Raw genomic sequence first — 27,925 nt, forward strand, 5'->3', positions numbered from 1 at the left:
TAGCATGTTGTAACTAAAATCCACTGCTGTTCCCACAAAGGACTGAGGAGTACAAGAAAACTTCAGTTGGGGGGAACGGTTTGCAGGTTAGGCTGCAATGAGGTATGTTCAGTCATTTATTTCTAGACAAGACTATGATAATGCTAGAAAAGACTGTTAATATCCCCATGAGGGAATGGTAAGCTGTATTCAGAGACTAAGTATGGAATTGCTAGCTTACATAACAGGGATAATTTATGCTGGTTGACACTACTTAATGGCAAACGGTTTTTATTGAGAAATATAGTTTTTTTGAGACACTTTGAAGGTTCCTTTGGGTTTCTTTCAGGGGTTGTTACCCACATGGCTATTATTAAAACACTTAGAAGTGTTTCTTTAGGCCTCACAGCACCAGAGTAAGGTGGGAGGGGCCTAATTTCGTGCCTCAGATGCGCAGTTAGATTGACTAGAACTTCAGGCTGTTTCACATGGAGGGTCCTGCTGCAGTTTGAGGGCCTATAAGAAGTTTTTTCCCCCACAAATCTGGTTCCAAAGGGCAGGTAGGGCCACAGCAGAGCTGTGGCAAGGTGCTGAAGTTGTTTTAACCGGTTTGTAGGCTTACTATCGATCCGGTTTGGGCATTAAGGGGTTAATCGTTTTTATTGCTAGTTGTGCAATCTTACTAATGCTTTAGGTACACACTGCAAAAATTTCGAAAAGTTTGCTGCATTTTTCACTGTTTTGGAAAATTGTGTGCCTTTTTTATCTCTTAAAGGCACAGTAACGTTTTTTGCAAAGTGTGTTTTTACTTGATTAAAGTGATTTCTAAGCCTGTTTGTCTTACTACTAGTCTGTTAAACATGTCTGACACCAAGGAAAATCCTTGTTCAATGTGTTTAGAAGCCATGGTGGAACCCCCTCTCAGAATGTGTCCCACTTGTACTGATATGTCTATACACTTTAAAGATCATATTGTTGCACTTAAAAATGTGGCCCAAGATGTTTCTCAGACAGAAGGTAATGAGGTTAGCCCGTTAACCTCTCCCCAAGTGTCACAACCAGTTACGCCTGCTCAAGCGACGCTTAGCGCCTCTAGTGCGTCTAACTCTTTTACCTTGCAAGACTTGGCGGCAGTTATGAATAATACCCTCTCAGTGTTTTTATCTAAACTGCCCATGTTACCCGCAAAGCGTGATAGCTCTGTTTTAAGAACAGATTCTGAGCATTCTGACGCTTTGGTAGCCGTATCCGATATACACTCACAACGCTCTGAAATGGGGGCGAGGGATGTGCTGTCTGAGGGAGAAATTTCCGATTCGGGAAAGGTTGCTCCTCTTACAGACTCAGATACGTTGGCTTTTAAATTTAAACTAGAACACCTCCGCTTATTGCTCAGGGAGGTATTAGTTACTCTGGACAACTGCGACCCTTTGGTGGTCCCAGAGAAATTGTGTAAAATGGACAAGTACCTAGAAGTTCCTGTTTACACTGATGTGTTCCCGGTCCCTAAGAGGATTGCGGATATAGTGACTAGGGAGTGGGATAGATCAGGTATTCCGTTTGTTCCCCCTCCTGTTTTTAAGAAAATGTTCCCCATATCTGACCCCATGCGGGACTCATGGCAGACGGTCCCTAAGGTGGAGGGGGCTGTTTCTTCACTTGCTAAACGCACAACCATACCAATTGAGGACAGCTATGCTTTTAAAGACCCTATGGATAAAAAATTAGAGGGTTTACTTAAGAAAAGTTTTGTTCAACAAGGTTTTCTTCTCCAACCTATTGCGTGCATTGTTCCTGTAACTACTGCAGCTGCTTTCTGGTTCGAGGTGCTGGAAGATGCGCTCCAGACGGAGACCTCATATGAGGACATTATGGACAGAATTAATGCTCTTAATCTGGCTAATTCTTTTATCACAGATGCCACTTTCCAACTAGCTAAGTTAGCGTCAAAGAATTCAGGTTTCGCCATTTTGGCGCGCAGGGCGCTATGGCTAAAGTCCTGGTCGGCCGATGTGTCGTCAAAATCCAAACTCTTGAACATCCCTTTCAAAGAAAAGACCCTCTTCGGGCCTGAATTGAAAGAGATTATTTCAGAAATCACTCGGGGAAAAGGCCATGCTCTCCCTCAGGACAAGTCCTTTAAAATAAAGAACAAACAAAATCATTTTCGTTCCTTTCGGAACTTCAGGAGCGGCCTCACTTCATCCTCCCTCGCTACAAAGCAAGAGGGTAACGCTTCACAACCCAGGCCAGCCTGGAAACCTTACCAGGGCTGGAACAAGGGTAAACAGGCCAAGAAGCCTGCAGCTGCCTCCAAGACAGCATGATGGGGTAGCCCCAGATCCGGGACCAGATCTAGTAGGGGGCAGACTTTCTCTCTTCGCTCAGGCCTGGGCAAGAGATGTTCACAATCCCTGGGCCTTAGAGATTGTATCCCAGGGATATCTCCTAGAATTCAAGGACTCCCCTCCAAGGGGAAGGTTCCACATTTCTCGTTTGTCTACAGACCAGACAAAGAAAGAGGCGTTCTTACGCTGTGTAGAAGACCTACATACAATTGGAGTGATCCACCCAGTTCCAACTGCGGAGCAAGGGCTGGGTTTTTACTCAAACCTGTTTGTGGTTCCCAAGAAAGAAGGAACTTTCAGACCAATCCTGGATCTCAAAATTCTAAACAAATTCCTCAGAGTCCCATCATTCAAGATGGAGACCATTTGGACAATCTTACCAATGATCCAGGAGGGTCAATATATGACTACCGTGGATCTAAAGGATGCGTATCTGCACATTCCTATCCACAGAGATCATCACCAGTTTCACAGGTTTGCCTTTCTGGACAAGCATTATCAGTTTGTGGCTCTTCCTTTCGGGTTGGCCACTGCTCCCAGAATTTTTACAAAGGTGCTAGGGTCCCTCCTGGCGGTGCTAAGACCGCGGGGCACAGCAGTGGTGCCTTACTTAGACGACAACTTAATTCAGGCGTCGACTTTCCAAAGAGCCAATTCTCACACGGAAATTGTAGTGGCCTTTCTGAGGTCTCACGGGTGGAAGGTGAACATCAAAAAGAGTTCTCTCTCCCCCCTCACAAGAGTTCCCTTCCTAGGAACCCTAATAGACTCGGTAGAGATGAAAATATTTCTGACGGTGGTCAGAAAGTTAAAACTCTTAACTACTTGCCGAGCTCTTCATTCCATTCCTCGTCCATCTGTAGCTCAGTGCATGGAGACAATCGGACTAATGGTAGCGGCAATGGACATAGTCCCTTTTGCATAGATACACCTCAGACCACTGCAACTATGCATGCTCAAACAGTGGAATGGGGATTATGCAGATTTGTCTCCTCAAATACAGTTGGACCAGGGGACCAGAGATTCTCTTCTCTGATGGTTGTCTCAGGATCACCTGTCTCAGGGAATGTGTTTCCGCAAACCAGAGTGGATCATCATAACGACCGATGCCAGTCTGTTGGGCTGGGGTGCAGTCTGGGACTCCCTGAAGGCTCAGGGCTTATGGTCTCAGGAAGAAGCTCTTCTCCCGATAAACATCCTGGAACTGAGGGCGATATTCAATGCGCTTCAGGCATGGCCTCAGATAGCTGCGGCCAAATTCATCAGATTGCAGTCGGACAACATCACGACTGTAGCTTATGTCAATCATCAAGGGGGAACAAGGAGTTTCTTAGCAATGATGGAAGTAACCAAAATAATCAGGTGGGTGGAGGATCACTCTTGCCACCTCTCAGCAATTCACATCCCAGGAGTAGACAACTGGGAGGCGGATTTTCTAAGTCGTCAGACTTTTCACCTGGGGGAGTGGGAACTCCACCTGGAGGTATTTGCCCAGCTGACTCAGCTATGGGGCACTCCAGAATTGGATCTGATGGCGTCCCATCAGAACACCAAGCTTCCTCTTTACGGGTCCAGGTCCCGGGATCCCCAGGTGGTGCTGATAGATGCTCTAGCAGCACCTTGGTCCTTCAATCTGGCCTATGTTTTTCCACCGTTTCCTCTCCTCCCTCGTCTGGTTGTCAGAATCAAACAGAAGAGGGCTTCGGTGATTCTACTAGCGCCTGCATGGCCACGCAGGATTTGGTATGCAGACCTAGTGGACATGTCATCTGTGCCACCATGGACACTGCCAATGAGGCAGGACCTTCTAATACAGGGTCCTTTCAAACATCCAAATCTAATTTCTCTGCGTCTGACTGCTTGGAGATTGAACGCCTAATTCTATCAAAGCGTGGTTTCTCTGAGTCGGTTATTGATACCCTGATTCAGGCTAGAAAGCCTGTCACCAGGAAAATCTACCATAAGATTTGGCGAAAATATATTTTTTGGTGCGAATCCAAGGGTTACTCATGGAGTAAGGTTAGGATTCCCAGGATTTTGTCCTTTCTCCAAGAAGGATTGGAGAAAGGAATATCAGCTAGTTCCTTAAAGGGACAGATGTCTGCTTTGTCTATTCTTTTACACAAACTTCTGGCAGAGGTACCAGACGTTCAAGCGTTTAGTCAGGCTTTAGTCAAAATCAAGCCTGTTTATAGACCTGTGGCTCCGCCATGGGGGTCGATCCGATAAAAATCGTCGCCCGCAAAAGTCGGCGACGCCAATATTTGCGCGGGTTTGGTATCCTATATACGGCGTAACCTAGAAGTTACGCGCGTATATTTCTGCCGTCGCCCGTAGTTTTTTGGGCCATAGGCAGGTATACCAAACCCGCGCAGTTTGGTATCCAATATGCAGCGTAAGGACTTACGTGGCGAAAATTGAGAAATCTTACTCCATTTTCACCTCGCCACAAAAAGCAGCCGTAAGAAGCCTTACGCTGACTATTGGAGCCCCGTAACTCCCTAAACTGGCTGCTAAAATAAACCTAACACCTAACGCATGCGCAATGTCTATCTCCCTGTCAACCGCGATCTGCTAAAATAAACCTAACACCTAACGCATGCGCAATGTCTATCTCCCTGTCAACCGCGATCCCCCGCCGCAATCCATAATAAAGTATTTAACCCCTAAACCGTCGCCATCTACATAAACTAACCCCCTACTGTGAGCCCCTAAAACCGCCACCATCTAACTGATCTATCCCCTAATGTGAACCCCTTACACCGCCGCCATCTATATTAAAATTATTAACCCCTAATTTAATCTACCTACCCCGCCGCCAGCTATATTATCTATATTAACCCTAAGTATATTATAGTTAATATAGTTATTACATTATATATATTAACTATATTAACCCTAATTATATTAGGGTTAATATAGTTAATATAGTTACTATAGTATTTATATAAACTATATTAACTCTATCTAACCCTAACACCCCTAACTAAATTCTTATTAAATAAATCTAATTCATATTATAAACTAAAATATTCCTATTTAAATCTAAATACTTACCTATAAAATAAACCCTAGCTACAATGTAATTAATAATTACATTATAGCTATGTTAGGGTTTATATTTATTTTACAGGTAAATTGTTAATTATTTTAACTAGGTATAATAGCTATTAAATAGTTATTACCTATTTAATAGCTACCTAGTTAAAATAATTACCCAATTACCTGTAAAATAAATCCTAACCTAAGTTACAAATACACCTACACTATCAATAAATTAAATAAACTACAAATATCTATCTAAAAATACAATTAAATAAACTAAACTTCATTACAAAAAACCCCCCCACTAAATTACAAAAAATAAAAAAAAGATTACAAGATTTTTAAGCTAATTACACCTATTCTAAGCCCCCTAATAAAATAATAAACCCCCAAAATAAAAAAAATTCCCTACCCTATTCTAAATTAAAAAAAAAGTTCAAAGCTCTTTTACCTTACCAGCCCTTAAAAGGGCCTTTTGTGGGGGCATGCCCCAAAGAAAACTGCTCTTTTGCCTGCAAAAAAAAACACAATACCACCCCCCAACATTACAACCCACCACCCACATACCCCTAATCTAACCCAAACCCCCCTTAAATAAACCTAACACTACCCCCCCTGAATATCTCCCTACCTTGTATTCACCCCGCCGGGCAGAACTCCTCATCCGATCCGGGCGATGTCTTCCAGCAAGCGGCAGTGAAGTCTTCTTCCATCCGGGTGATGTCTTGAAGCAAGCGGCAGAGAGTCTTCTTCCATCGGCGATGTCTTCAAGCAAATCGGCATCTTCAATCTTCTTTGTTCGCTCCTCCGCCGCGGAGCATCCATCCGGCACGACGACTTCCCGACGAATGAGGTTCCTTTAAATGACGTCATCCAAGATGGCGTCCGCCGAATTCCGATTGGCTGATAGGATTCTATTTTTTTTATTTTGGGGGTTTATTATTTTATTAGGGGGCTTAGAATAGGTGTAATTAGCTTAAAAATCTTGTAATCTTTTTTTTATTTTTTGTAATTTAGTGTTTTTTTTTTTTTGTAATTTAGTTTAGTTTATTTAATTGTATTTTTAGATAGATATTTGTAGTTTATTTAATTTATTGATAGTGTAGGTGTATTTGTAACTTAGGTTAGGATTTATTTTACAGGTAATTGGGTAATTATTTTAACTAGGTAGCTATTAAATAGTTAATAACTATTTAATAGCTATTATACCTAGTTAAAATAATTAACAATTTACCTGTAAAATAAATATAAACCCTAACATAGCTATAATGTAATTATTAATTATATTGTAGCTATCTTAGGGTTTATTTTATAGGTAAGTATTTAGATTTAAATAGGAATATTTTAATTAATAATATTAATATTATATTTATTTTAATAAGAGTTTAGTTAGGATGTTAGATAGGGTTATTATACTTAATATATATATATAATATAATAACGATATTAACTATATGAACCCTAATATAATTAGGGTTAATATAGTTAATATATATAATATAATAACTATATTAACCCTAATATAATTAGGGTTAATATAGTTAATATAGCTGGCGGCGGTGTAGGGGGATTAGATTAGGGGTTAATACATTTATTATAGGTGGCCGCGGTGTAGGGGGATGTAGATTGTAGGCAAAAGAGCAGTTTACTTTGTGACAAAGCCCGGCCAAAAGCCCTTTTAAGGGCTGGCAAAAGAGCTGTTACTTTGGGGCAATGCGACGCAAAAAGCCCTTTTCAGGGCTATTTGTAGGGTTAGACTTAGGTTTACTGGTAGGGATAGTTTAGTATTTTAGTGGTTAAATAATTTAATATAGATGGCGGCGGGGTAGGGGGATTAGATTAGGGGTTAATAATTTTAAAATAGATAGTGGCGGGGTAGGGGCTCACTTTAGGGGGTAGGTAAGGTAGATGGCGGCGGTGTTAGGGGCTCACTTTAGGGGGTTATAGATTTAGTATAGCTGGCGGCGGTTTAGGGGTTAATAATTTTATTAGGTTGCGGCGGGCTCCGGGAGCGGCGGTTTAGGGGTTAATACATATTTTATTGTTAGGCTAGTGAGGGGGGATAGCGGATAGAGGGTTAGACGTGTCGGGCTATGTTAGGGAGGCGTGTTAGACTTGTCGGGCTATGTTAGGGAGGCGTGTTAGACGTGTCGGGCTATGTTAGGGAGGCGTGTTAGACAGTGCGGGTAATTTAGACTTTAGTCAGGTTTTGTAGGCGCCGGCAGTTTCTAACGTGCCGCAAGTCACTGGCGACGCCAGAAATTTGTACTTGCGCAGATTTCTGGACATCGCTGGTTTATCAGACTTACGGCACGTTAGCATCTGACGGCGACATATATGGGATAGCTCGAGTTGCGAGCTGAAACTGCGGGCGACGCGGGTTCCCTCGCTTGCGCCACAAACTACGATCTATATCGGATCGACCCCATGGAGTCTGAATTTAGTTCTTTCATTCTGCAAGGGGTTCCGTTTGAACCTTTACATTCCATAGATATTAAACTGTTATCTTGGAAAGTTTTGTTTTTGGTAGCTATCTCTTCTGCTCAAAGAGTTTTGAAGTTATCTGCTTTACAGTGTGATTCACCTTACCTGGTGTTCCATGCAGATAAGGTAGTTTTGCGTACCAAACCCGGTTTTCTTCCTAAGGTTGTGTCTAATAAGAATATTAACCAGGAAATTGTTGTTCCTTCTCTGTGTCCTAATCCTTCGTCAAAGAAGGAACGTCTGTTACACAATCTTGATGTGGTTCGTGCTTTAAAGTTCTATTTACAAGCAACTAAGGATTTCAGACAAACAACTTCTTTGTTTGTTATCTATTCTGGTAAGAGGAGAGGTCAGAAGGCGACCGCTACCTCTCTTTCCTTTTGGCTGAAAAGCATCATCCGTTTGGCCTATGAGACTGCTGGCCAGCAGCCTCCTGAAACATTTACTGCTCATTCTACCAGAGCAGTGGCTTCCACATGGGCTTTTAAAAATGAGGCTTCTGTTAAACAGATTTGTAAGGCAGCAACTTGGTCTTCGCTGCATACTTTTTCCAAATTTTCCAAATTCAGTACTTTTGCTTCTTCAGAGGCTATTTTTGGGAGAAAGGTTTTACAAGCAGTGGTGCCTTCCGTTTAAGGTGCCTGTCTTGTTCCCTCCCTTCATCCGTGTCCTAAAGCTTTGGTATTGGTATCCCACAAGTAAAGGATGAATCCGTGGACTGGATACACCTTACAAGAGAAAACAGAATTTATGCTTACCTGATAAATTACTTTCTTTTGTGGTGTATCCAGTCCATGGCCCGCCCTGTCATTTTAAGACAGGTGGTTTTTATTTTTAAACTACAGTCACCACTGCACCCTATGGTTTCTCCTTTTTCTTCCTAACCTTCTGTCGAATGACTGGGGGGTGGAGCTAGAGGGGGAGCTATATGGACAGCTCTGCTGTGTGCTCTCTTTGCCACTTCCTGTTGGGAAGGAGAATATCCCACAAGTAAAGGATGAATCCATGGACTGGATACACCACAAGAGAAAGTAATTTATCAGGTAAGCATAAATTCTGTTTTTTTCCTTTATTTTCTAGAGTGCAAAGTTACTTATAAATTAGATGTGATGAAAAATTAAAAATAAAGATAAATGAATATAAATGAATGAATAAGATGTGATGAAAAATAAAAGGAACAATGAAATATACAGAGGAAAATATATGTTATATATATGTGTATGTAAATAATGAGAGGAAAAGAACTAACATCATATATATGATCATAATAGAAAATCAGAATGACATAATTGGGCTCAAATTTTTGATATTAAAAAGATGTGTTAAAAAATTACAGTATGTTTTGAAAATATTAAATATTTATACCGTTTAAAACTTTAAGAACATAGGGAATATTGGGAATATTTAAAATATTTTAAAAATATTTCAAATTATTTTCAAAATATATTTAAAAACCATTTTAAACGTCATTCAGAAATTCTGAAAAACCCTTTAGTGCAAATGATTGACCTAAATTTTAGAAAAAAATAGAAAAGTTAGAAAAATTAGATATACCCGCAGACCACCTTTTACAATAGTAACACCTCAACAACTATTCACATAAAATATACATAAGGTTATTAAAATATTAAACATTTTAAAAAAATTAAAATACCTCACTAATAAACAAAAATATTTTTTAGAAAACAAAATAATTATATATACACACACATACTCCAAAAGCATCCTATTGCATAGACCCGAATGAATTTAAGAATATTCAATATGGAGTATGGTGGTTGCTAAACATAACCCTCATGCATATCTACCAGCTAATATCCTTAAAGGGACGATACTCCTAATATAATGCTATATATCAATGTTTGGGAACATAATTCCAAGAAAGCAATACCTTACAGAAACAAAATAAGGATGCTATATAATATGGCTACCCTTATTCTAATATCAAATAAGTGCAGGAGGCAATTTAGATGTTTTATCATTCTAAATAATAGTATCAGAGCAAGAAAGCAGCTACGTCAATATCCTTATTAAGCCCTAGTGGCACCAAGGTACCCATTATTGTGGATCCAAAAGGTTTCCCTTTTGCGAAGATCCAAGGTCCTGCTTCCTCCCCTTTTATTTTGTTTAACCACTTCCAAAATGGTTCCTTTTAAACCTTGTGGATCCTTGTTATGGAAGTGTGTAAAATGCACTGGAACATTGTGTATGGTTAAACCAGCTTTTATATTATTTATGTGTTCCAAAAGTCTAGCTTGAAGGGGCGGGTCGTGCGTCCTATGTATTGAAAATTACAAACACATTGCAGAAGATAAACCGCAAATGTTGATTTGCAGTTACATAGAGTTTCAATCACACATACTGACTTATTGCTAGTAGATACTACTTGTTTTGTAGTTTTTTTTATCATAATGATGCTCGCAAGCTACACAATTGGCCCTGTTACACTTAAAGTACCCTATCGATTGGGAATGTAACCAGTTCCCTTCATTCTTGCAATTTTCTTTTAATTCGCTTGGTGCCAAAATATTCTTAAAATTCTTATTTTTCCTGAAAATTATTTGGGGACCTGATCGTAAGACATCTTTCAATAGTTCATCCTTTTCCAACACATGCCAGTGTTTTTTTTTATCACTGCTTGTATCTCTTTGGCGCCTTCATTATAAGTGGTAACAAACTTGACACCCTCATGAATTTTATTATTTCTCTTATATGGGTGCACTTTTAGCAGATCTTCTCTATGGGTATTTTTTGCCTTAAGATAAGCTTTCTCAATATTGTTCTTTCTGTAGCCTTTGCTGATGAACCTTTTCTTCAAATTCTCTGATTCAAGCTCAAAATCCTCCATCCTGCTGTAGTTCCTCCGAATACGTTGGAACTGCCCATAAGGAATATTTCTAATCCAATTTGGATGGTGGCAACTACTGGCATGCAGATACCCATTCCTGTCTGTTTCTTTTTTAAAAAGTTTAGTAATTATCTGATCACCCTCATTAGACATACTAAGTCCAGAAATTTAATTTCTTTTCTGCACGCTTTATATGTGAATTTTAAATTCAAATAATTAGTATTTACAAAATTTTTCATCACATCTAATTTATAAGTAACTCTGTGCTCTAGAAAATAAAGGAAAAACACTATTATTAAGAGCCAACGAAATTCAACATGTAGTTAAATATACTTTTTACGTGTTTAACAATAAGAAGCACGTACAATAATATGGGAATAAGTGTGTTTAAATCTATTTGAAAGAGGTCCGTATTAAGTGTACTGACATTTCTTTAGATCCGACATACAGATTAACTCGCTCAAATGTGGCATCGTACTGACGTCAGTTTTCTAACATCCACTCGTGAAGCCAATGAGCGTCGTAGCCGGGTCAGTGGCCGTGACCTCGTCTTCTCAAAAAAAGTTTTATCTTGTGGTTAGTTTCTTTTTCAATCAATATTATTGCCTCTGATGAAGAAGGTAGAAAAAATTACTTTAAGATCCTTCGAAACGCATCAGACATAACACTATGAAGTGCTATTTGATTGTCTAACCGCAGACCACCTTATAACATTACTCTTTTGTATTGTATTTAAAAGTGCATATACATTGCAAACATCCAAACAGATAGAAGCTCCTAAAGTGAAACCCCTACAAAAATAAAAAAATGAATATTAATATAGAAAGAGGGAGCACCAGCTATAGGCTAAAGTATCAGAATAACAGAATAATATTAAAATACATTTATTACATTCACATAAACTAGGGTACCCTATGTACATATAACAATTTGATTGAAAGTAAGTGCCCCTCAGGAGAGAGGGGAATACCAAAACATATAAACACAAAAAAACATGTATTTAAAGTCCCAAATGATATAAAAAGTCTTAATAAGTGATTAGAGGATTGCCATGATACATGTAATGACATTTTAAGGCAGGAAATTACAGGAAGTAAAAGAGCCAGTAGCCACCATCTTTATTAAGGGAATTAGAGGATTGCCATGATACATGTAATGGCATTTTAAGGCGGGAAATTACAGGAAGTAAAAGAGCCAGCGGCCACCATCTTTATTAAGGGCATTAGAGGGTTGTCATGATATATGTAATGGTAATTTAAGGAAATTACACCCATCTTGATTGGTACCTATAGGCTATTTAAGCCATACTTTTACCAGCAGTAGACATCTTCAGAAAGGCCCAGCTTTGGGGCCGAAACGCGTTGATGTACATGTTATAAGTAGTCACTAATTGAGTTTACATTTAGGGTAAGCCTATTTTCAATTAAGTTTATATTCATATTAGTGTTATTGCACTATGTGATTTCTGTTTTTCACAGATACTGCGATTTTTGGATCCTATTGGATTTCTTATTCACTTTTTTCACTTGATTCACTTTCTCCAATTTTGATTTTGATTTTTATCATATATTTTTGATAACCATCTTTATTTTGATTTTTGATTTCTTGGATACCCCATCATACACAAAGGATTAATTGGAATCACAAGGGCACCGGATCTGTTACACAGGACATTTGCTAAGGATATCATCACTTATTAAGACTTTTTATATCATTTGGGACTTTAAATACACATTTTTTTGTGTTTATATGTTTTGGTATTCCCCTCTCTCCTGAGGAGCACTTACTCTATTGTTTTTAACTAATGTTTTAATTGTTTTCAATCAAATTGTTTTTTTTTTTGTTTTTTTTTGTTTTTTGAATTTTTTATTGAACAAATACAATTCATACAGGCATGGCAAAATAATCCAAACATCATGAGAGCAAAACAGAAAAGATTCGCCATGCAAGGCTATCATATAATCCTTATTTTCTCCAACATAGGTGTGTCCGGTCCACGGCGTCATCCTTACTTGTGGGATATTCTCTTCCCCAACAGGAAATGGCAAAGAGCCCAGCAAAGCTGGTCACATGATCCCTCCTAGGCTCCGCCTTCCCCAGTCATTCTCTTTGCCGTTGTACAGGCAACATCTCCACGGAGATTACTTAGAGTTTTTTGGTGTTTAAATGTAGTTTTTATTCTTCAATCAAGAGTTTGTTATTTTAAAATAGTGCTGGTATGTACTATTTACTCTGAAACAGGAAAGAGATGAAGATTTCTGTTTGTAAGAGGAAAATGATTTTAGCAACCGTTACTAAAATCGATGGCTGTTTCCACACAGGACTGTTGAGAGGAATTAACTTCAGTTGGGGGAAACAGTGAGCAGACTTTTGCTGCTTGAGGTATGACACATTTCTAACAAGACTCGGTAATGCTGGAAGCTGTCATTTTCCCTATGGGAACTGGTAAGCCATTTTCTTAGTTTAAGTAAAAGAATAAAGGGCTTCATTAGGGCTTAAAAAACTGGTAGACATTTTTCTGGGCTAAAACGATTACTTTACTAAGTATATTTGGCAGATTATTACTTTTAATAGTTGTTAAATCTTGGGGATTGTTTTAATAAAAACGGCAGGCACTGTATTGGACACCTTTTTCACTGGGGGCCTTTTCTAGTCATAGACAGAGCCTCATTTTCGCGCCTCTAATGCGCAGTTGTTTTTGGAAAGCATGGCATGCAGATGCATGTGTGAGGAGCTAAGAACAACTGAAAAAGCTTATAGAAGGCATCATTTGGTATCGTATTCCCCTCTGGGCTTGGTTGGGTCTCAGCAAAGCAGATACCTGGGACTGTATAGGGGTTAAATGTAAAAACGGCTCCGGTTCCGTTATTTTAAGGGTTAAAGCTTTCAAATTTGGTGTGCAATACTTTTAAGGCTTTAAGTTACTGTGGTGAAATTTTGGTGAAATTTGAACAATTCCTTCATACTTTTTCACATATTCAGTAATAAAGTGTGTTCAGTTTGAAATTTAAAGGGACAGTAACGGTTTTATTGTAAAACGTTTTTTGTGCTTTGTTGACAAGTTTAAGCCTGTTTAACATGTCTGAACCATCAGATAACGATGTTCTATATGTATGAAAGCCAATGTGTCTCCCCATTTAAATATATGTGATATATTTGTGTCATAATGTCCAAACAAAGTAGGGATAATAATGCCATAGATATGATATTGCCCAAGATGATTCCTCTAATGAGGGGAGTAAGCATGGTACTGCATCATCCCCTTCTGTGTCTACACCAGTTTTGCCCACACAAGAGGCCCCTAGTACATCTAGTGCGCCAATACTTATTACCATACAACAATTAATGGCTGTAATGGATAATTCTATTGCATGCATTTTTTCCAAAATGCCTACTTATCAGAGAAAGCGTGATTGCTCTGTTTTAAACACTGAAGAGCAAGAGGATGCTGATGATATCTGTTCTGACATACCCTCACACCTATCTGAAGGGGCCAGGAGGGAGGTTTTGTCTGAGGGAGAAATTTCAGATTCAGGGAAAATTTCTCAACAAGCAGAACCTGATATTGTAACTTTTAAATTTAAATTTCAACATCTCCACGCACTACTTAAGGAGGTATTATCTACTCTGGATGATTGTGACAATTTGGTCATTCCAGAGAAATTAGGTAAGATGGACAAGTTCCTAGAGGTTCCGGTGCCCCCCGATGTTTTTCCTATACCCAAGCGGGTGGCGGACATAGTAAATAAGGAGTGGGAAAGGCCCGGCATACCTTTTGTCCTCCCCCTATATTTAAGAAATTAGTTCCTATAGTCGACCCCAGAAAGGACTTATAGCATACAGTCCCCAAGGTCGAGGGGGCGGTTTCTACTCTAAACAAACGCACTTCTATTCCTATAGAAGATAGTTGTGCTTTCAGGATCCTATGGATTAAAGGTTAGAGGGTTTGCTTAAAAAGATGTTTGTTCAGCAAGGTTACCTTCTACAACCAATTTCATGCATTGTTCCTGTCACTACAGCTGCGTGTTTCTGGTTCGAAGAACTAGAAAAGTCGCTCAATAAAGAATCTTCGTACGAGGAGGTTTTGGACAGAGTTCAAGCTTTTAAATTGGCTAACTCTTTTTTATTTTAGATGCCGCTTTGCAATTAGCTAGATTAGCGGCGAATAATTCAGGGTTTACTATCGTGGCGCGCAGAGCGCTTTTGCTTAACATCCCTTTCAAGGGTAAAACACTGTTTGGCCCTGACTTGAAAGAGATTATTTCAGACATCACTGGGGGAAAGGGCCACGCCCTTCCTCTGGATAGGTCTTTTAAGGCTAAAAAGAAGCCAAATTTTCGTCCCTTTCGCAGAAACGGACCAGCCTCAAATTCTACACCCTCTAAGCAATAGGGTAATACTTCTCAAACCAAGCCAGCCTGGAGGCCGATGCAAGGCTGGAACAAGGGTAAGCAGGCCAAGTCACCTGCCACTGCTACCAAAACAGCATGAAGTGTTGGCCCCCGATCTGGGAAGGATCTGGTGGGGGGCAGACTTTCTCTCTTTGCTCAGGCTGGGGCAAGAGATGTTCAGGATCCTTGGGCGCTAGAAATAGTTTCTCAAGGTTATCTCCTGGAATTCAGGGAACTACCCCCAAGGGGAAGGTTCCACGGGTCTCAATTATCTTCGAACAGGCATTCTTACACTGTGTAGAAGACATGTTAAGCATGGGAGTGATTCATCCTGTTCCATTAGGAGAACAAGGGATGGGTTTTTACTCCAACCTGTTCATAATTCCCAAAAAAGAGGGAACATTCAGACCTATTTTAGATCTCAAGATTCTAAACAAGTTTCTAAGGGTTTCATCATTCAAAATGGAAACCATTCGAACGATCCTTCCTACCATCCAGGAAGGTCAATTCATGACCACGGTGGACTTAAAGGATGCGTACCTACGTATTCCTATCCACAGGGAACATTTTCGATTCCTAAGGTTCGCCTTTCTGGACAAGCATTACCTGTGGCACTTCCATTCGGATTAGCCACTGCTCCAAGGACTTTCACAAGGGTACTAGGGTCCCTTCTAGCGGTGCTAAGACCAAGGGGCATTGCAGTAGTACCTTACTTGGACGACATCCTGATTCAAGTGTCGTCTCTGTCAAAAGCAAGGGCTCATACGGACATTGTCCTAGCCTTTCTCAGATCTCACAGGTGGAAAGTGAACATAGAAAAAAGTTCTCTGTCCCCGTCAACAAGAGTTCCCTTCTTGGGAACAATAATAGTTTCCTTAGAAATGAAGGTTTTTCTGACAGAGGCCAGAAAATCAAAACTTCTAAGCTCTTGTCAGGTACTTCATTCTGTTCTTCTTCCTTCCATAGCGCAGTCCATGGAAGTAATAGGTTTGATGGTTGCGGCAATGGACATAGTTCCTTTTGCACGAATTCATCTAAGACCATTGCACCTGTGCATGCTCAGACAGTGGAATGGGGATTATACAGACTTGTCTCCGACGATACAAGTAGATCAAATAACCAGAGATTCACTCCGTTGGTGGCTGACCCTGGACAACCTGTCACAGGGAATGAGCTTCCGCAGACCAGAATAGGTCTTTGTCACGACCGACGCCAGTCTGGTGGGCTGGGGCACGGTCTGGGAACCCCTGAAAACTCAGGGTCTATGGTTTCGGGAAGACTCTCTTCTCCCGATAAACATAATGGAACTGAGAGCGATATTCAATGCTCTCAAGGCTTGGCCTCGACTAGCAAAGGCCAAATTCATAAGGTTTCAATCAGACATCATGACGACTGTTACATATATCAACCATCAGGGGGTAACAAGGAGTTCCCTGGCGATGGAGGAGCATCCGGGGGAGTGGGAACTCCATCTGGAAATCTTTGCCCAAATAACTCAATTATGGGGCATTCCAGACATGGTTCTGATGGCCTCTCGTCAGAACTTCATGGTTCCTTGTTACGGGTCCAAATCCAGGGATCCCAAGGCGACTCTATTGGATACAATAGTAGCACCTTGGATCTTCAACCTAGCTTATGTATTCCCACCGTTTCCTCTCATTTCCAGGCTGGTAGCCAGGATCAATCTGGAGAGGGCTTTGGTGACCTTGATAGTTCCTGTGTGGCCACGCAGGACTTGGTATGCAGACCTGGTGAATGTGTCATCGGCTCCAACATGGAAGCTACCTTTGAGACAGGACCTTCTTATTCAGGGTCCATTCGAACATCCGAATCTGGTTTTCCTCCAACTGACTGCTTGGAGTTTGAACGCTTGATTTTATCAAAGCGTGGGTTTTCAGATTCTGTAATAGATACTCTTATTCAGGCTAGAAAGCCTGTAACTAGAAAAATTTACCATAATATATGGAAAAAATATATCTGTTGGTGTGAATCTAAAGGATTCCCATGGAACAAGATAAAAATTCCTAAGATTCTTTCCTTTCTACAAGAAGGTTTGGAGAAAGGATTTTCTGCGAGTTCTCTGAAGGGACAGATCTCTGCTTTATCTGTTTTACTTCACAAAAGGCTGGCAGCTGTGCCAGACGTTTAAGCGTTTGTTCAGGCTCTGGTTAGAATCAAGCCTGTTTACAGACCTTTGACTCTTCCCTGGAGTCTTAATCTAGTTCTTTCAGTTCTTCAAGGGGTTCCGTTTGAACCCTTACATTCCGTAGATATTAAGTTATTATCTTGGAAAGTTTTGTTTTAGGTTGCAATTTCTTCCGCTAGAAGAGTTTCTGAGTTATCTGCTCTGCAGTGTTCTCCGCCCTATCTGGTCCATGCAGATAAGGTGGTTTTACGTACTGAGCCTGGTTTTCTTCCGAAGGTTGTTTCCAACAAAAATATTAACCAGGAGATAGTTGTACCTTCTTTGTGTCCGAATCCAGTTTCATAGAAGGAACGTTTGTTACACAATTTGGACGTTGTCCGTGCTCTAAAATTCTATTTAGATGCTACAAAGGATTTCAGACAAACATCTTCCTTGTTTGTTGTTTATTCTGGTAAAAGGAGAGGTCAAAAAGCAACTTCTACCTCTCTATCTTTTTGGCTTAAAAGCATCATCAGATTGGCTTATGAGACTGCCGGACGGCAGCCTCCTGAAAGAATCACAGCTCATTCCACTAGGGCCGTGGCTTCCACATGGGCCTTTAAGAACGAGGCTTCTGTTGATCAGATATGTAAGGCAGCGACTTGGTCTTCACTGCACACTTTTACCAAATTTTACAAATTTGATACTTTTGCTTCTTCTGAGGCTATTTTTGGGAGAAAGGTTTTGCAAACCGTGGTGCCTTCCATCTAGGTGACCTGATTTGCTCCCTCCCATCATCCGTGTCCTAAAGCTTTGGTATTGGTTCCCACAAGTAAGGATGACGCCGTGGACCGGACACACCTATGTTGGAGAAAACAGAATTTATGTTTACCTGATAAATTACTTTCTCCAACGGTGTGTCCGGTCCACGGCCCGCCCTGGTTTTTTAATCAGGTCTGATGATTTATTTTCTTTAACTACAGTCACCACGGTATCATATGATTTCTCCTATGCAAATATTCCTCCTTTACGTCGGTCGAATGACTGGGGAAGGCGGAGCCTAGGAGGGATCATGTGACCAGCTTTGCTGGGCTCTTTGCCATTTCCTGTTGGGGAAGAGAATATCCCACAAGTAAGGATGACGCCGTGGACCGGACACACCGTTGGAGAAAGTAATTTATCAGGTAAACATAAATTCTGTTATTTATAATTCAAAAGGAAACTAAAAAATTCCATATTTCTGTTTTATACAAAATCAAGAAAAAAAGAGAAAACAGAGCAATCGATTACTAGATTAAATCCTCTATCCTTGTACCCTCCTATCGATTGCACTGACATAACTCTAAACCACATGCCAAGTCTGATTATTTAAAGATTCTTATTTATCATTAAAAAATAAATAAAAAGAAAGAAATAAGAAAGGGAAAGGAAGGGAGGGGAAAAAAAAAAAAAAATTCCCGCAGATTAATTCCAATTTGGAAATTCATTTCTTGCAATCACGTTATTCACTGTTTCTGAGTCTCTAAAAGGGTATATTAGTTGCGTCTGTTCTGTTTCCGAAAATGCCTGGATAAATCTCTTCCATTTGTCAAGGAAGCGTTTGATCTGAGTTTCAGAATTGACTGTAGTATCAAATTGTTCCACTATCAATTGTCCCTTAATCTTATTGATACACTCTGTTAAACTAGGAGCTTTCCTGGACTTCCAATATTTCAAGATTAATGACCTTCCTATTATAATTACTGTATTTACAAATTTAAAATTAATCTGTAATCTGGGGGTTTGATACATAAAAATAATATCCTCTTTTTCTAGCTTGGTCTTTTTCCCATTAATCATGTTCAACCAAAAATTCAACTTACTCCAGAATTTTTGAATCTTTGGACAGGACCATAAACAATGTGTCAGATCAGCTAATGGGAAACTACATCTAGGACATTTATTTTCCGCACTTTTATCCCATTTAGCTTTAACAGCAGGCGTAATATATACCTTATTTATTATTTTCATGTGGGACTCTCTCCAACCTATAGATAGTGTTGCTTTATCTACCAGAGTGAAGCTTTTTTGTAACCTCTCTATTGGCTGTCGCCAGCTTGCTGCCAACGCCCCTATTCTTGTTGTTTGTTGGAAATTTTTAATTATTTTATACCAAAAAGAGATAGAATAGTTTCCTTGACTGTACACATTTAGTACCATAGTCATCTTTCCGCCTAAACTATCTTGTATAGCTTCTTTATTAAAAGTTTCTAAAAAATGCCGTACTTGCAAATATGCGAAAAATTCATTATTTGGGATTTCAAACTCTCTACTTAAATCCTGAAACGTTCTACAACCTTTAGTTTCCCTGTCTTGTAATTGCTGTATGAAAATTAGGCCCTTCCTCTTCCATCTATGAAAAACTTTCGACTCTATTGCTGGTATAAAATTAGGGTTCCCCAATATCGTCAAATACTTTGAATATTCCGGGCTAACACGTAATAATTTCAGAAGTTTATGCCATGCAGTTATTATATTCTTAACGGTAGATAGCTTTTTAACTTTATCTGGTAATTTCCCTTTATAATGTAATAATGCTTTTAAACCATATGGAGCCACTAAAAATTCTTCTATTTCATTTGTGGCAAAATAATTTGCCTCTGTTAGCCATTCTAATGCAAATTTACCCATACATATTAGATTATATAGTTCTATATCTGGGAAAGCTAATCCGCCCCCTGTTTTAAATAGTGACAAATTGTGTAATGCAATTGCTTTACGTTTGCTGCAGCTACCCCATAAAAATTTTAGACAATCCCGTTTAAATAATGCTAAGTCCTTCCGATTGATAAATCTAGGTAAGTTTTGTAGTAGGTACAAAATTTTGGGGAATAGGACCATTTTGATTAAATTTATTTTACCTGACAAGGTCAATGGAAAATTAGCCCAGCTAGCCATATCCTTGGATATTTTTGCCCACATTTGAGGGTAGTTTAGTGTATACAAGTTCTCAGGATCTCTAGACAATACAATGCCTAAATATTTTAACTTTCCATTTGCATCCTTAAATGGGGCATTCTTATAACTATCTTTTTTTTCTTTTAACCAAAGGATCTCTGATTTATCAATATTTACTTTGTAGCCTGCAAACTTACCGAACTCTCTCAGAATTTGAATTAGTAGAGGAATATTTCTTTGAGAGTCTCTTAAGAAGACCAATAAATCGTCAGCATATAATAACAATGTTATTCTTCTATTCCCTAACCAGATCCCTTCTATTTCCTTTCTCAGATGTACAGCTAGAGGTTCAATAGCTAAATTGAACAAATAAGGGGATAAAGGGCACCCTTGTCTGGTTCCTTTCTGTAGTATAAAATTTTGTGATATTGTGCAATTTATCAAGATGTTAGCCTGTGGTTCGTTATAAATTAATTGTACCAGTCTGAGGAAAGAACCTGTAATTCCAAAATTCTTAATTGTTGTAAATAAATGGTGCCATGTAATCATATCAAAAGCTTTTTCAGCATCGATAGATGTAATAGCCATGTCTGTTTGAATCCCAGTTCCCTTTTTTTTAACCTGATTCCAATAATAGTCTATTATCAACTGTAGTTTCCTCAGATTGGTCGTAGAAGTCCTATTTGGCATAAAGCCAACTTGGTCTTTATGTATTAATGGGGCCATCATTTTCTTTAGTCTTTGGGCAATCACGCTCATAAGAAGTTTATAATCATTATTTAACAGAGAGATGGGTCTGTATGAACCCATCTCTTCCGGGTTCTTACCTTTTTTCAAGACTAATGAAATTGTTGATGATGTAAAATATTTAGACTGCATTTTATTATTAATATATAATGTATTAAAGAGGGCTTCTAGCGTGAGAGCTATTTCTTCCTTCAGAATTTTGTATAGTTCTATCGGGATCTGATCTGGGCCAGGGGCCTTGTTAGCCACCGTTTTATTGATTGCTTCCCTAATTTCTTCCTGTGTTATAGGTCTATTCAGCTCGACTAAATCTTCTTCGTCTAACTTTGGCAATCTGATTTTATCCCAAAACTCTGCTTTTGCTTCCAAATTGATCTTATCCTTTGTATACAGCTTTTGATAATATTCATATATATACTCATTTATTTCTTTAATATTAGTCAATCTCTCAGAACCCTTTCTAATAGTCTCTATGGCACGCTTCTTCTTCTTGATCTTCACTAGATTTGCCAAAAATTTACCAGCTCTACCGCTATGTCTATAACAAAAAGCCCTTGTTCTAAGATCTTCTTGTCGTAACTTTTGCATGAGGAAAGTATCTCTCCCTTGTTTGGCCCTTATATATTTGTCCCACAGTGTCCCTGATCTATCACTTAAGAATGCATTATAGCAATTGCGTACTTGCCCTGCTAACTGCATATCCTTCTGTTGTGCTATTTGTTTATTTCTAACCAAATACGCCTTAGTTTCCCCTCTAATAAACGCTTTAAAAGCCTCCCAAAAGACTTCATATTTATTTTCATATTCCTTATTAAAATATACATATTCCTGCCATTTTCTCTTTAACCAATCCTTAAATTGTACACTGGTACTCAAATGTATAGGAAAAAAAAAACTTTGCTGGGTCTCTTACAACTTTTTTAAACTTAAAATTTAATAAAATAATAGCATGATCTGATATCAACACCTCTTTGATATCTGCAGATATTTCTGTACCTAATAAGTTTTCTGAGATTAAGAACGCATCTATCCTAGACATAGTTTTGTGGCTGTGGGATATACAAGAGAAACATTTTACATCTGGGTTCTGGATTCTCCAAATGTCTTTAAGTCTTAGGTTATTACAAAAATTCTTAAGTAACTTGGTTTCAGCTCGGCTATTACTGTTCATAGGGGGTTTTAACCTGTCTAATGTTGGATACATCACCATGTTAAGTCACCTCCCAATATTATATTGTCCACACCATATTTCATTTCCAAAAAAACTTTATCTAGGCTGTTTGGACCATAAATATTACATAGAATCAAGAATCTTTCATATAATGCAATATGTAGAATTACAAACCTACCTTCTATATCTAATTCTTTTCCCATAATTTTATAGTCTAATTTTTTGTTGAATATGATTGCTACGCCCCTTTTCCTTGCTGTACAGGGTGTTGCAATCACCTCCCCTACCCACCCTACTTTAAGTTTGTCTAGTTCCTGATCTTTCAAATGGGTCTCTTGTAACATTATTATATCTGCATTATGTTTTTTGCATTGTTTCAAAATATTCTTCCTTTTCCATAATGAGGAGATCCCTCCCACATTCCATGATATAACTTTTAATTGTTCAACCATCAGACCTTATAGTATACCCTATAGCACATTGCGAGAGAAAGGAAAGAAAAAAAAAAAAAAAAAAAAAGAGAAAAGGGGGTAAAAACATAATTACAAATATTGTAAACAATAAACCAAACGTAATAAAAAGAAAAACCGATACAGAAATAACCTCTTCCGTATCGCCCAAAGATGCTGAGAAGATCATACTCAGCTAGCACAGTGACCAACACATCTCTTAGAGCAGGGGTTCTCAAGCCAAGTGAACTCAAGGCCCGGTAAATTTTAGCCGGAGCTGTCCAGGGCCCGGTAATCATTGGGAGTGGGTTGTAAAGTGTGGAGAATTTATATATATATATATATATATATATATATATGTGACAGTGGGTTAATTTTATACACACACACACATATATATCCCAATATCCCACTGACACAAATTAACTATTATTTAATTAACCCACTGTACACCAATGTATTTTTTAAATATATATATATATATATATATATATATATATATATATATATATATATATATATATATATATATATATATATATATATATATATATATACAGTGTGTGTATATATATATATATATACAGTGTGTGTATATATATATATATATATATATATATCCCACTGACACCAATTAATTATTATATAATTAACCCACTGTACAGAAATGTAATATATATATATATATATATATATATATATATATATATATATATATATACAGACACACATTGGAGTACAGTGGGTTAATTATATAATAATTCATTGGTGTCAGTGGGATATAAATATATATAAAAACATTGGTGTACAGTGGGTAATTATATAATAATTCATTGGGTCAGTGGGATATAAATACATTGGTGTACAGTGGGTTTTTACATAACAATTCATTGGTGTCAGTGGAATCCATATATATATATATATATATATATATATATATATATATATATATATATATATATATATATATATATATATGCGCATTGGTGTCAGTGGGTTAATTATATAATAATTCATTGGTGTCAGTGGGATATAAATATATATAAAAACATTGGTGTACAGTGGGTAATTATATAATAATTCATTGGGTCAGTGGGATATAAATACATTGGTGTACAGTGGGTTTTTACATAACAATTCATTGGTGTCAGTGGAATCCATATATATATATAAAAATATATATATATATATATATATATATATATGCGCATTGGTGTCAGTGGGTTAATTATAATAAAAGACGTTCATTGGTGTCAGTGGCCACCCTAATTATGTTACATCATTGGTGTTAGTGGGCTTACTAACCTGTGAGCCGATCTGGTTCTTCTCACGCTGTGTCACGCTCCCTGCCGCTACACGATAACAACGCACAAGCAGACATGCGCACTGGTGCTCTGACAGGCCCGTCCAGAATTTCAGAGCTATGTTGAGTGGTGGGCCTGTCAGAGTGAGCGTCGGGTCGCGGCCCGGCAGTAGGGCCGTCGCGGCCCGGCAGTGGGCCGCGGCCCGGCTGTTGAGAATCACGGTCTTAGAGGACCTAGCCTCTTAACCCTGGTATTAAAACTATTAATCCTCTCTCAAGTTTCTTCTTTCTTAGAACCTTGTTAATATTACTTTTAGTTAACTGCCATTTCTGTCTTGTTGTCCCTAAGAGTTCTGTCTAGAGTATAAGAAATCTTTAGCTTCTTCATAATTATTCAGTAGTACGTTTCCTTGCTCGCTAAAAATTTTAATTTTAGCTGGATATATAATTGAGGCTTTCAAGCCTGTTTTAATTAAATTTGTACAGATAGGTACCATTTCTTTTCGTTTCTTTGACGTTTCCACTGAAAAATCCTGAAAAAGCAAAATGTTGTATTCCCCAATCTTTACTGGGAATTTTTTCTTGTAATGGCTCATAATCATAGCTTTATCTTGAAAGCTCAAGTACTTAACAATGACTGGTCTAATCTTAGTCTTACTATCCGCATAAGTTCTAGCGTTACCTACTCTATGCGCTCTTTCAACCTGTATTCCTTGTGGGGGGATCTGCATACCCAACCCCAAAGGTAGTTGTATTGCAGTAAAATGTATTAAATCCTGGAATTCCTCTATCTCTGGTAATCCTATGATTCTGACGTTATTTCTTCTAGCTCGGTCTTCTAATTCTTCCACCTTGTTCTGTAATAAATGTATTTGGCTAGTCTGTTCTTTTAACTTATTCTCATGACTGGTATTCATATCTTCTATATCTGATATTCTGTTTTCTGCCTCTTGCAGTCTATCTGAAAACTGTTTAACTTCTGACCTTAGTTCTGAGATATCCCTCTTTACCTGATCGAATTGAGGGAGCATAATGTCTGATAATTGTTTTACTAAGTCCTGAGACTCCATTGTATGTATATTTGTTGTTTCTAGTAAGCTACTATTCTCTGTGTCTAAACTGTTTCTTTTTGGATTTTTTTTTTTTGTTTTCCTTTTGGTGGCATTGCCGGTGATTTATTTTTAATGGTGACAAACCTTTCCATATGTGTGTGTAATGATTAATACAAAATAATAGGGGCCTAGTGGTGGCCTGGCAAACCCAAGTGAGGAGAAAAAACAATTGAATAAAAAAGGGGACGAAAAGAGGGGAAGTGATTATTGGTGCGTAGAATAGCTTCTACGTCTGTGTATTAATACTAGTGTTCGTGTAGTTATATATGGTAATGCCTGGTTAAACGACAAGAAACAGTTATCTAGTTTTTTTTTTGTTTTTGTTTTTAAACACCCAATCTACATTCTTATTTAACCTATAGGCTTAACACACTGCTTTTGCTCTCTTGAATGTAAACAATTTAAAACAGTATCACCTTATAAACAGATTTCAATATACACATACATGAGATCATGAGATTGTTAATAATATTTCCTTTGTTGCTGTCTCTTTTACTTAGGTTCCGATTACCCGAACCTTCCACAACTTAAACAGATTAGGTTGTCAATACTGCTTTAACTACAACATTACCTCAGTCAACTAAGATAGATTTATACCTCTTACTATAGCATTTACTGCATCCAGCTGTCTTTAACTTAGAGCCAACAATTTTAAGACAATGCTTAAACTTATAAATAAATCCCAGTATAGCTAATATTCCTAAGCACCTAGTACCCTAGTAAATTTCTATACAAGCATTTATGATAATTTATTACGCCTACTCCTCAGAACACTGGGTAACCACAATTTAACATTGACTTTCTAGATATTCCTTATAATACTACCATATCTAGTACTCATCTTAGCCTAGTACAATACTTGGGAAACCAAGAGCCTTTTGTCTTACCACAAATACATTGAGTATAGCTTAGTATATGGCTCTTGGGGTTCTCTAAGCAGTCCAGCTCCTTATATATGATCTTATAAGTCAATTTCCAAATGTCTCTGAAGATTGTACGTTCTGCCGGCTACTTGAAACAAACTGTAGCAGTTTACTTGTACCACTGGCTAGCCATGCTTTGCCCTGTTCTGCTCAGCCGTTGTAACTGTCTTTCTGCTAAGGGCACCTGTTATAGCCAGTAGACAAGTCCCAACCGAATAGATTCAGTAACCAGCATAAATTTATATAACAGTACTCCAGCGGCCAGTTATTTTCTCTTCCAAAAAGCTTTGATGGTTTTGAAAATATGCAGCAATACCCTTCAATGTAAACTTGCCAATAAGCACACACAATAAAAAGAAAAGGTCTAAATTCTCCTTATTCCGGACCAGCCAGGGCTTCACCCACCTTGCGGGACCTGGCTAACAACAGCTATAATGTACAAGCTTCCTCTCCAGGAGATCATTCATATAGCATTTTCTTTCACCTTGACGTTGTCAAGCATTGAAATAATATAGAGAAAAAGTCGGCTGTTTAGTCTCTCATAGACACTTATTGTGCTTATAATTCGTGGGGGGGGGGGGGGGACTCTGCTCATGTCACTGTAATGTTTCCTGTAAGGGGGGCTTATTAAAATGATCGCCCTTCCGCAATAAGCCTTGTCTGCTTATCTGTTTAAGCCAGTCCTCAGCCCTTATGATAATATTCCTCCAGCTCTTTTAGGTATTCCCCAAGTGAGAACTGTCACCAATGTATTCCTGGTCTTGTCTCCCTTACTATTAGTCTTCGTTCCCCCCACACAGACTATTCCAAAATAGAAAACAATACCTTACATTGGGGTTGTTTGCTGCCGCTCCATCTTTATAAGCGTGCTTATACCTACTGGTTCTAAGTGCCTCCAAGAGGTGACCCAGGCAATGGGTCTGGAGTTACGCCTACTCCTGACGGCCGTGCTGCTTACCCTTACTGGGGTTCCAAGCTTCCCGCTGCTACTGCGGGCACCAGGCAAAGTGCCTAAAGGTAAGGCTTGCCGAGCAAAATCCTCGGAGCACTTGGGGCTTGTTGCGCGCTCTCTCCCAGCCAAAGCGCTACCACATGCTTCGTCCGTGTAGCTCCGCCCCTTCCGGCCATCCTCCCAAGTTATTTTGAAACAACTAGCTCAATCAAATTGTTATATGTACATAGGGTACCCTAGTTTATGTGAATGTAATAAATGTATTTTAATATTTTAATATTATTCTGTTATTCTGATACTTTAGCCTATAGCTGGCACTTCCTCTTTCTATATTAATATTCATTCTTTTGTAATGTATCTAATACTTTACTTCAGAAGTAAATGTTTACGCACCTTTGGGATCATTACCCACTACAGAGGGATTACATATGATCCTGTTTGTTACCTCATTTCATTGAGGGTTTTTAATGTGAGTGCAAATTTCTACTATCTTTTGTGCAAGGTGTTTTAAGCCTAATACATTGTGTCATACGTTATTGCACTAGTATTGCACTTTTTTTCTTTCATACCGCTTGAGCCTGACAAGGGATTCTGAATTGGAAGAACGCACAAGGGATCGTATACACACAAGTTTCATTGAGGACCCCCTCTCTATCCTTACCTCATGTTGTTTGAGGGTAGCTCCTGTGAGTATATTTTCATAAGGTCTCGTGTGTATCCCTTTCACCTACTGGAGTGTTTCTGTACCTAGAGGACTTTGGCCTTTGATATCACGTATTCCCAGTGTGTAACCTATTGGCTTGAACAGTGTTCTCTCGTTGTGGGATTCATTCACATTATTCAATTTCCTTGTCTTTTCCCTATTTCATATTTACTAGCTGTATGTATATCGCTATATTGTATTTAGATATGTATCACCATATTTCATCTCTTAACTGATAGAAGTGCATATGTATTATTTGTGCTTCTGTTATTCAATTTAGGATTCAGTATCAATTAGTTTAATATTTTGTCTCTTTTTTAGCGCTTGCCTCATATCTCTCATTGCCCTCTCTTTTTTTTTGTTATTTTAATAGGAATATTTGGAAAAGTATATTTCGCTGTTGGGGGT

This window comes from Bombina bombina, chromosome 2 (genome assembly GCF_027579735.1).
Source record: "Bombina bombina isolate aBomBom1 chromosome 2, aBomBom1.pri, whole genome shotgun sequence".
NCBI lineage: Eukaryota > Metazoa > Chordata > Amphibia > Anura > Bombinatoridae > Bombina > Bombina bombina.